General features: G+C 43.4%; 1 protein-coding gene across 1 annotated transcript in view; it reads right to left on the minus strand.

The window, feature by feature from the left end:
* MICU1 (mitochondrial calcium uptake 1) overlaps nt 1-10,330 on the minus strand; it is a 110,201-nt gene extending 99,871 nt beyond the window's left edge. Inside the window, exon 1 of the mRNA XM_075505406.1 lies at nt 10,219-10,330. The gene's annotated coding sequence lies outside the window, so the exon portion shown is untranslated. The remainder of the gene's footprint in view (nt 1-10,218) is intronic.
* Between the last annotated feature and the right edge of the window lie 1,611 nt (nt 10,331-11,941).

Genomic DNA, 11,941 nt, shown 5'->3' on the forward strand with positions numbered 1-11,941 from the left:
TTTGCTAAACCGTTAACTTCCAACAATGAGAATCTTGGGACCATTTTCCACAAACACATCTTACATGTGTGGTGCGTTATCACACTTCAGCTATAAAGAGTTAAATGTATTACTGCCCTTTTCCACCGATTAAAGCAACACGCCGCTCAGGATTTTGTAACACAAACTGGTGACGTGAACTTAGGGAGGGGAAGAGAGGAAGGAGGAGGGAAGACGCACGTAAAATATTCAGCAGATAATTTTGAGTGCCAGAGTTCAGTATCTTTTAAGGCAAGAGGTGGTGGAGATGCATCTGAAGACTTCACAGTACAATCAAGAAATACGTGGCAAGGAGAAGAAAAGCATAGATAATGAAAAGCCATTAGCAAATCCCTTATCGGTGATTTTTCGTATCAGATCCAAGGCTTTTGCATGGTCCTGGGGCAAGCGAGATGGGATGGAACACCAGCAAGCGACGGCAGGCTGGGACAGAGGTGGCAATACTGCTCTTGATGGGTAGGGCAAAGCCACGGGGTGTCTATCCCTCACCACCCCAGTTTATGGGAAAAACCCACAAATTCTGCTCCTCACAGCTAGTGCAGCTGAATAGCATCCATCTTATATCCATCGGTGCACGTATTAAAAACCAAGTCTGCAGTCAGCATTACCATTTTGTTTATTCCTTTAAAAATAAATAGGCTTAAAGTTTTAATGGAATACAGCCAGCCAACAGTGCCTATTCTCCAATCTTCTCCATCTCTGAACAATAGAAGATTTTGTTATGAAAAACAGCTCTTATTTCAAATTTAAAATTATTTCCATCCTACACAAACATCATGTTCCCATTTCATCTCCAGGGATGAATTTCTGTTACATATGCAGAGAAAAATCTGCAAGTGTTATTTTCACCAAGAAGCTAATGTTGCCCTTACTTGGGTTCCCCGTCCTAATTACAGCTTTATATGCATAAGATGTGATGGGTAAGGGAAGTGTTGCCAGTATCATTTAATCAGTCAAAATGAAAATCAAGCCCCACAGTGCTTACTTCTGAGCTTGAAGAGATTTTTACAACATTTCAGATTGTTGGCTTTAGTACTGCATAAATGTTTTCGCTGTCTGAGCCCTAAGAAACACTAAATTATCTGCTTTGTCCAAGTAATCTCCATTCTTGATGGTTCTGGGACGTTCACCCAGACAGTCCTCACTTAGTAGCAATTGCCCAAGAGAGTTGAAAGCTGGCAGTTCCCATAATAAGCCTAAAATAAAGAGTATCCTTACCTCAGAACAAAAAAAAACACTTTGGAAGCTAGATTTTGTATGCTTTCCATCTGCAATTTTACAATCTCTCATAATTTATTAATTTTTTTTTTAATCAAAAGCACCATATGCAGAGATGCACCATACCATGCTATTTGGTATGTTTTGTTAAAAGCTCCAGGCACTTAAGTCAAGATCGCTCAAGAAAGCTGGTGCTCAGTTTTTAAAAGATTAAAAATAAGCATCTTGCCCTGACTGTAGCAATGAAAAGCTTAACACCACAATCTGCGGTAGAATAAGGAATAAAACTGAGATAAAGTATAAAACTCCCAAGAACTGATGTGATTACAGGTTACAATAAGAAACAACCTCAATTCTTGCATGATTTAACACTATATATATATATTTTTTTTACAAGATACAACAAAGTAGCTCAGAGAAAAAAAAACTCAACTCCAAAATACTGAAAATAAGGATCAAACGCAAAAAGTTATGATGTTCTAGCAAGACTGCTACAAGGAATCTGTAGATAGTACTTTTGTTTCTAAGAGATAAGCCAGTCTTAAGTTCTTGCTCGGAACAGCTCTACAGTTACTTTCAGAGGTTGTATTAATATCCTTGGACAAGAGAAATACTTTTTTTTTTTCCCAGAAAAGAATGACATATCTGCTTTTATTTGTGCCACAAGACACAGGTATTATTTTTTTTAAGCAGAAGAGTCAACTGACAGACTTGAAGATTTAAAACCAAAGTTTTGTTTACTGTCTGCTACACCAAAACCCATTCCTTGAGGCCCAAACATTCAAAAAACCCAACATAACCCAACAGAAGCATCCACCTCACCCCAATCCCCTCACCAAAAGAGATCTGACAACCCATCCTGGTACCTGGTTCTCTCTGTCCATCTCGGCACCACGTTTTTGTGCTCCAGCTCTGTGGTTTGAGCTGTGTTTCTGCCTCAGCTGCTGCAACCGCTCTCACTGCCATCAGGTAAGCACTCAGGGCCCTGCTCTACAGGTACATGCCACCAGCAAGTGGGAACAGCATAAAGCCTCATATGTTTGTAATTTAACATTAAAAGTGTTACCGTCTTTGACATCCAGGAAACCCACAAATCCATTAGGAAAGTACCACTTCCAATCCAAGACACAATGGGCATCAAACTGAGGACATCCAGATTGTTTTAAAAGAAGAAATTGAAAATTATTTCAAGTTACATACATTCTGGCTTGATGTGGATGTTTTATTTCCCCAAACAATGATCCTCTGTCCACTAACCTGTTTTGCAAGGAAATTCAGACAGGCTCTCTGCTTCTCCCACCACCACATCCAGAGCATTGACAGACCAGCCCTGGATTTTTCAGTGAACTGGCAGATCCCATCTCTCTTGCATCCTTTTTCAGATACCGAAAGAAAAAGAACAAAAAGACTTGCTCCTTTTTTTCCAGCACCCTAATTAGATGATGGTTTCAAGACTGAAAGCACTAAGTAGCCCAGCCCAGGCAAAAGGGACTTCTTCACACTTGGGTACCCCCAGCACTGAACTTTTTGTAGTCCTGTTTGGCAATCCAGAACAGCCTCAGTTTTTAGGATGAAACACGCTTAAAGCAGCTTTTTGATGTCAAAGCTGGCCTCAGTGGCACAAGCACATGAGAGGGAAAACAGTAACTGAATAAGCTGATAGGTGTTTTATTTTTAATCAGAGAAGGGTTCACAGGCACTTTAAATAAAAAGTACTTGTGAAGCCTTCTCTGATTAAAAATTGCTCAAATAAGAAGGCAGTAAAATAATTACTAGGACACAGTAAGCTTGCGCGTTAGCACAGAATGTAAATTTTAAATTTAAATGAAAAATATTGTTACGTACTAAGATGTTCTCAAGAAAAGATCTGCATTTACAAGGCATTGCTTAGGGCATAAAGACTTCTGCAGGGACTGGCTGAGATGTAGTCACTAAGAACGGAAAGAGCTTTCTGGAGCCATATGTTTATTAAAAAGCAAAGTTTGATATTGCCAGAGCACACCAAGACATCCTGACCCAGCAGCCGCTGTAGGAAAATTCCTCACCTATCTCCATCTCAGCCCCTGACTGTCAGTTATACCTCATCCCTGCTCACCAAAGCCAGTGACATCGGCTCCAGAAGGCATGGGGTGCCCTGAATCAGAGAGCTAGCAGCAGCAGAACGTGGGTCTCGGCTCCCAGCTCTCCTGCCTCTGTCTTCTCAAGAGGATTATTGGGAAGAGGGGAAGGAAAAATTGCAATGGGGAAAAAAGTACAACAAATAAATCAACAGGAAGGAAGAGTCAAGACACAAGGGAAAGGGCAAAGCAATCGTGAGAGAAGTTTCACTGTCAACACTAATATAGAGCTACTTAAAATAACCTGAGATACATAAACCGGGGGGGACGGGGGACTCTTAGCGTCAAACCTGCCTCCACCAAAATTAAGTTATTAATTTTGACTTCTCCTCCTCCCAGTTGTCCATACATTCCATTTACAAACTGGTACTAGCAAGAGAGATTTCTACAAGGGTAATTCATACAAAGAGTGCCCGGAGGTGGATTCCAGCTACAGAGGCATCTGGATCCACTCCTTTCCCAATCCCTAAGAGAGACCAAACCACTCCTGCTCTTTTCCCCCCCTGTAACTCCAAATTTTCACCTTACCCAGTGCAATTTTCAGATAAAGGATTACTCACATTACTGAAGTTATTAGCTTACTAAGACGCATAAATCAGTTTCAAGAATGAAAATGAAATCTAGCAGCAAAAGTAATTTCTTCTCAGGTATGAGATTGAGGAAATATTTGATCACATGAATTTCGCTAGAGAGGGGAACCACATTTGTTTCGCAGCACGATTCAAATTGATGGAGAGCCTATGAAGCATCAATCTATAACACGCTGCCAGGTCTTTAGCAGAAACCTAAGCCATAGCCTGGCAATTTCTTTTTAACTGCCAATGCAGTAAGGGTTCACCTCTTCCCAAAATCCTCAGCCCTGAAACTGCACACTTCCAACTCTGCAGCTCTCTACACCCAACGATCACTCGTCCTCCCCTTGGGGAGGATCAGTGCCATCTCTCAAATAGTCAGGATTTAGTATTAAACTTTGTTCTGCTCTGAATGCAGCTGCTATTAAAGCCATACTATTGCATTTCGTAACGTGTTTAAAAATTCAGTCTAATATTGCACTACCAACACGTTTTGGTGTTCTGAAACCACCTCGCCATTAACGCAGCTTATTTAGTATAATGACTTACTGAGATGATATCCATTAAGACTCCATTATTTATGCCATCCTCACCTCATGAGTTGCCTTATTCTGCCAAATTTATAATTTAGCATCATAAGACACAAAGTGAAATTAAAACAGAAAAACCATGGCTAGTTGGAATCCAGCTTGTTAAACTACCACTTTTACACACACATGTTCTCCTCCTCAATTTAATGCATACATCCTTATTATTAGCTCTATTTAAATTAAGGAAAATGTAGGTTTCTCTGTTACTATCAGTTGCTCTAATCCCTCCCCTATTTTTAAGCTCCACATACCCACACCTGGGCTCTTACTGCTTGCAAACAAATAGTCTGCTAGGAACTGCAGATCATCCTGAGATAGCAAGTACTGTAGAGAAGAAATAACCATCTCTCCTTGGGCTGTACAAGTCACCCATGCTGATTTCTACCAAGCCTGCTGCCACAGGAGCTTTGCCTTAGGCTCAAGCAAACTGGCCAGAGAAGAGTCACAAACCCCAAACACTGCCGCACAGAGCCTAGATTAAAACCTACAAGACTGAAAATAATTTTACTGATCTTCAGTGCTAAGTAGAGAATACAATGTGTCGTGAAGACACACACAAGACTTTCGATTTAGCTTTAATAAAGCATTATTAGTAATTGCAACTGGATTACTTATAAGGGTATAGGTCAGTAGCTAGCTCGGTCTTGGTCCCTTGGGAACTTGAAAGGGAGACAGGAATGTTTACTCACTAGGGAAAGATCTTTGCCCCCACACCTTCAAACATTTAACGTCTATTTAGGATGAAGACTTTGGTGCCAACTAAAATGGCAGAAGCAGCATCGCTTGGCAAGCTCAACAGCAACCCCAAATCTAACCTGCTAGCTGAGTTGCTAGAGGACTTGTGATGTTAAATGCTGCTTTTTCCTGGTTAAACTTTGCCTTTCCCCTCCCCCCCAAATGCAGCCTATTCCTTGGGCTTTTCTAGCTCTAAAATATTTTAGTAAACCCCAGCACTGACAAACTCCCTAGAAGCATCTCCATAGAAGCCAGTTGGTAACTAGTGAAGCTGTAAAAACAAAAACCAAACAAAAAACTTACCTCACCCTTTATGAAGGATAATGACCCTGTTTCATGAGCTACCTCTACCTTAATCAGTCCAATGTGAAATTTTCTTTTTCCAATCGCTATTCCCAAATAATCAGGCTGTCTTTGCAAACCAGCCACAAGAGCAGGCGCACCAGAGTGGAGGCATTTTTGCAGGAGGAATAAAATGACACTGATTTGAAGAGCAAAGGTGTGTCAGAGAACTGTTGGCAGAGGGGTAGAAAACATAACACTCCGGCCTTTTTCTGTAGAAAGTTATGGTCAGCAGGAATATGGCTGCTTAATGACCTGAGTGAGTTAACTTGCCTTGCACAATCTGTGTAGATGGGATGTGATTTTCCTGACAATTCCTAACTTTCACACCACAAATGCAAAGACCCTCCTTGAAGCTCCCACCCTTTCTCCAGCCAACAGCCACCTACCTGCGTGTACCTTGCAATAACAAACAAAAAAATCGTAGAGCAGTTAAAGTAGATTTACAAAGTGCTTATGGCTTACTTGGCTCCAAGAAAACTGGTGTTAATTCTTAATGAATAAACATGAGTTTTACAAGAAAACAATGCTGGGAGAAAAAAACCTAAGTATTCTGCAGAGAAACCAAAAGCCTCACTAGGCTGTGAAGGTGACAATTCAACAGGCTTGAGTTATCTGCAGATACATGTCCAGCTCCAGAAAAAGACAGGTTTCTTTTTTGGAGGTAGGCAGCAGAGCATCATTTCAGAATTTGACATGGCCAAGTCCATACCACTTTTCCTCTCCGACTAGGAGGAAAAAGATTTGTGAACCCACCAAGAACTTGAATTTGAATATCTTTGAACAGTAATTTCTTCCTTTCCCATTCTGTCTTTTAAACAGAAACATCACCTACCCCAGCCACAGCCACTTGGCTTCTTTAGAAAATGCCTCTCCTGCCTAAAGAGCTACACTTTGATGGCACATATCCAAAGAAATTTTAAATAAAAATCTTACTGAAACAAACAAAAAAGTTACAGCATCTGCATTTCATCTACCAGATGGCAATTTCATGGGAATTCAAGAGAAGAGCGCTGTTTCCCCCCAAAAAAGGAAAAAGCAAGTCTCAGCTGCTGCGGTTGCTTTTCCAGCAACACATCATTGGATTAGCTTGAACTTCAGAGGGAAAAAAGGATACAGATAAGCCTGGCTAGTGCCTTGTGGTTTTAGAACACGACCTGAGGAGCTCACTTTCAGCATGTACAAACCAACAACAAATACTTGGCTCCATCCAAGGTGACCAGGCAGATAGCATGCCTGTGCTTGCATGCTGATCTGGAGCAAATGCCCCACCAAGCAGAGGACCAGATGAGTCACGGTGCCTGACCACTACCACCCATCACCTCCCTCCCTGCAGCCACAAAACCAAAAAGCAAAATATCCATCAGCAGATGAAGGAGTTTTACTTCACAGTCCACCAAAACGTAAGCCAACAGAAAAAAAAAAAAAGGGATTATATTAATGGAAATAGCAACCCATAGTTACAGACTGTAAGAAGAGGTGTAAAGAAACACCTCTGCATATCAGTGCTGTTAGGGTTTCAATTAACAGAGGCGGGGACAAACTCCCTGCCAACTCCAATATACAGCAAGCACATACCTGGTGCGTGCACTGGGCAGCTGCACACAGAGCATCCAAGACTGTGACAATCCTCCTGTATTCTTTAACACCAACTGGCATAAGGCAGGCGTCAATTCTTGCAGATATTCCTTGTGTTTGTATCATAGCTAAGATTTCAGTAAAAAAAAAAATACAACTACTCTTCTAGCTCTTGAAGCAAAAACGGCAGAGATGGAAAGTTTGCATCAAACTAATGAAAACACAGATGTTAAAGTGGTGGTACATAACATAACTAGTCTATACAGATACTGGGTCTGATTTCAATGTTGCCATGTTGGCTCTGTCTGCATCACAGATTGACACACTACAAATTATGAAGCTACACGGATTCACAGGTCTCGTTTCAAGCACAGGTCAGCTGCAGCATTGCTCATCTCAAACCATGATCTTCTTCCTTGCTGTCTGCATGAGGATCTTGGGTTTCACTTCAAAGAACTATAAACTCTAACAGTAACAGAAAAACCCAAGACTGAGATTCAGGGACCCTGGAGACTTAAAAGAAACCTCCGCACGAGAGAAGCCAACTATTTTCTATTTAAAAAAAACAAATCTGAAAACCATTACTTTACACCACTGATTTGTTTTGTGGTGGGTAGAGGAAGAGTGACAAGCTGTCACAGGCTGCAGGGACAGAAAAGAAACCCTGTAATGAATCAAAGGCTGTTTATGCAAAGCATTTAAGGCCACACCTTCACAGCTATTATAAACCAGCACGAGTAGCTGGCCTGCCCCCGGCTGTGTATTTCCACACACCTGGCTACTCAAAATTCCCAGTTACAAGGATCAGCACTTTGATCCACTTAACCTTCTCCTGCCCCACAACCACAGTAGTGCCACCCCAGACAAGAGGATCTCTTCACGTGGCAGTACTGCCAGCTCCAAGAGATGGTGGGACTGCAATTAAAAGCTGCTCTTGACAGAGGTTAAATTCAGAATGCATGAAAAGAAACTCCATGGCAGGTTTCTTTGGGGAAAAAAATAGTCACTGCACTCACAGAGAAGGTAGCAGGCAAAGATAACCCAGAATTTACTAGCCAAGGACTTTTCAGATAATGCTACAGAAGCTGCAGTAGAACAATGTGTGATCTGAACAGTCAAGCTGTCTATTTTTCCTGTTTTACAGTATCTTAAAACTTTCACTAAGGGACAACCCTGCCAAAGACTTTCGGATGGTATGTGCTTAGGCAGACAAAGTGCATTTTGACTCAGACTTTACGGAGTCCTTGCATTTCTTACTAAAAGTGTCAAACACATCACCCTAAAGAGATATATAGCCATCCTCCTGATTAAGAGATAGCCATACCATTTGCAACACACCTTTCTCAAAATCATCTGCTTTAAAAAAAGTCAAAATATTCTTCTCAAAGGCATACAACGCTGGCTACAATACTCAACAACCCTGAGTAACTGTTTCCTACTGAATTATCTCAAACAGCATCATCACACTCAAAGTCACATCTACACCAAAATAAGTTTTCACTAACACCCTGGCAATGTCCCAGCAGGAAGGCACAGCATCTGGAAAATTAACAAATACATTTTTTACTATTGTTCACAAGCATCCTCAGCCCTACTGCCTTGCACTGTGTTAAAATACTGTGCACCAGCAAGGCCACTGGAAACTTAGGAAGAATTAAACAACTATTTCTATATCCCAGCTCAGTCCATTTCAAAAAGCGTTACCACAGCAAATGGAATAGCATGCAGCAATGCGTTTTTATAAGAAACCTAACATGATTACTACAGAACTTATTTTGCTCAAGAAATGCAAAAACAGTTGTATCCACATTCTAGATCTGAAGATAGCTGATGGCTCCCTCAAATATCACCTGAAAAATGTAATGCTTATGGGCTCCTGCTTCAAAGTCCTCCTGAGACTTCAAAGGATTTGCAAGTCTTGCAGTTTGTCCTGTTAAACTGCCCGAGGACAATGGTACAATCTCCTCTGAAAACACTACTGCAAGCTTACCCGGGAACCTGACTTCTCAGCCTGAGAGGCACAACAGGAACCTATACAGAGAAGTTACACAATGACCAATAAGGCACAGGGAGCTCCAGAGAGCCCCCAGTAGGCAGACATTAATGATGTAAGCAAGGCACACCATTCTTTTTCCTCCAGAGCATGAAATTTCAACTTCTTTCGTTCAGGAAGCATAATTAATATCACAAAAGTTTCTGCAGAAAATGGGCCATTTGGAGAACAAGCTGTTTCCACGAGTAAACAAAGAACAGGGCTTACATGAGCTTAAGACAAACTGCTGAATACACACATTATACTCTTTCTAACGTACCACTGAATACTAGAAAATTTGAGAAGGTGGTTATAAGCCACGGGACCCTTCATGCCCTCTTCTGGCAGCAGCTATATTGGCTAAAGAAGCTGCTGCCTGAAACTGCTGCCCACCTTGACCCCCCCTCTAGAGTCCCAGAGAAGTGGGCAGTGATGACGCTAGAACACATTTCCCTTGCACCCTTGGATTGGCCAAGAAATGCTTTGTTACTCCTGATGGACAAGCATGCATAGTTTAAGCGTCTTTAGTTAGTTTTGGTTGTTTGTTTGTTTTTAAGATACCTCCCCATATTCAAATACATTTTTACTGAGTGCATAGAAATAGTGAGTTGCACTGGGTTTTCAGGGGGGAGTGTGATATTTTATGAAAGTGGCACAACTGAGGTTAGGTTGACAGGAAGCTCCAGGCAGCAGCCTTCTTCCACAGCTTGCTCCCATGCCCTCTTTGCTCCTCCTTCCAAATCACACAGCACTACTGAAGCCTTCCAACAGAAAAGTCAGCACAACTTCTCACACTACAAAAAGGCAACCTATTTTCCTACAGCTTTAGGAAAAATCCTGGGTAAACACTTCAGAACAAGAATAATTCCAAACAGGGCAGATTTAAGGGTAAATATCAGCCAGATGATTAGTTCAGGAGAGTTAAAAGTATCTGAGAGCAGGGGGACATCATGCTGTCAGTTGCACACCCCAGCAAGCAGCAATACCATCCTTACCTGTAGCACAAGCGTATTTGCTCCCAGCTCGCAGGTCAGGCCGTCACAAAGAATGCTGGGAATTATTTCTCGGCAATTGCAGGGCTATGTTCTAAAAACAAGAAAAAAAACATAATAAAGATTATAATTCTTTGCTGCCAGCAACATGCTGCACACAGTCTCCCTTCTGGCAGTCATGTTCTGCGAAGTAGTGCTCACACATATCAACCTCAGTACTTGCATCTCAGACTGCCCGCCAAATAAATCCAGAAAGGAAAAAATGGTCACGCAGCTGATTAAAAAAAAAAAAAGCCAGCTAGGCCTTTACTTTAAGTCAAGTCCAAGCTGGCACTCAAGTTTCTAGAAGAGAAAGCCTCAAAAAATCCTGCCCTGTTTGACTTCCCCACCCCTGGTCAGCAGACCCCACTAAACAGACTCAGATTTACCGCCTTTCCCAAGCAGCTCATTAAACTAAAGGCAAACAGGGTATACATAAATCATGCAATGTTAAAGATCAGGCCTTTCTATACTCTCAGTATTTTACTAACCCAAATTCACCCTAAAGGTTTTTCCAAAGACAAACTGCACATCAAATACAGTCTGGCTATTTAGTGAAGTTAAAGCTGTTTAACAAACGGCTATGAAGAAAAATTGCTTTGACGTTAGCAATAACACACAGCAATAATTCACACAACCCTGGCAACGCCGTGAGCAATCCCCTACAGCAACAAGAAAAATAAACCAAAACCAGGGAGCAGGGGACTCAACACCTCGCACTGCATGACAGCTCCCCAAAACACTCCTTGCAGGCCCCCCTTGGCCCAGGCACGCCGAAGGGGATCCTTCCTTCTCCTGCAGCTTTCCCAGCAGGAGAAGCTGAACGCTATAATGGAGACACAGACCCTAAGGTTTATTTCACAGAGAAGAAATTATAGTATTACTGCAGGGGCTCGGGGGACGGAGGAGCCATAACACGGCACCCCGAGCCCCCTGTGACCCGGAAAGCCCGGGTTCCCCGGACAGCAGCTCTCCCTCTGCCCCTGGGCCCGGCCCCCGCCTCAGCCCGTTTCACAGTGAGCACCCGCCTACGCGCCCACAGCCCACTCCCGCCGGGGCGCGGGGAAGGGAAGGGCCATCCCGAGCAGAGGCACCACGCCCAGCGGGGCTCTGCCGACGGCTGCGGGGGAGCGGGCAGGAGTCCCGGCCCGGCCCCACTCACCTCAGCCCGCCGCCAGCCCCACCGCCCCTCCGGAGCGCACGCAGGCCCCGCCCCCCACAGCGGCGCTTCCGGGGGCGGTGGCACGCCGGAAGGCGGAGGGGGGCAGGGCGGTGCCTGGGGAGGCGGGGCGTGGTTTGTGCGGAAGGGGCGGTGCCTTGCGCGGGAGGGGCGGGGTCTGGGGGCGGAGGGGCGGGGCGTCTGTGGCGCCCGGGAGCCGTGTAGGGTCCGAGGGGCCGGTTTGGGGGGTCTGAGAGGCGTCTATACCTGTCCTGGAAGGCCCCTGTGTAGGCTCTCAGGGTCTTATATACAGGTCCTGAAAGTCCTGTGTGTGGGGTCTCAGGGACCTACATGCATAGGTCCTGAAATGCATGTATATACTATATAAGGAGCATTTCTATAGGTCCTGTATATAGGGTCTGAGAGGCTTGTATATAAGGCCTGAAAGATCTGTGTATGGGGTCTCAGGAGCTTATATATAAGTTCTGAAAGGTCTGTATATAGGCTCTTGGGGCCCCTATATATAGG

The sequence above is a fragment of the Mycteria americana genome, chromosome 6 (genome assembly GCF_035582795.1).
Source record: "Mycteria americana isolate JAX WOST 10 ecotype Jacksonville Zoo and Gardens chromosome 6, USCA_MyAme_1.0, whole genome shotgun sequence".
NCBI classification, from domain to species: Eukaryota; Metazoa; Chordata; class Aves; order Ciconiiformes; family Ciconiidae; genus Mycteria; species Mycteria americana.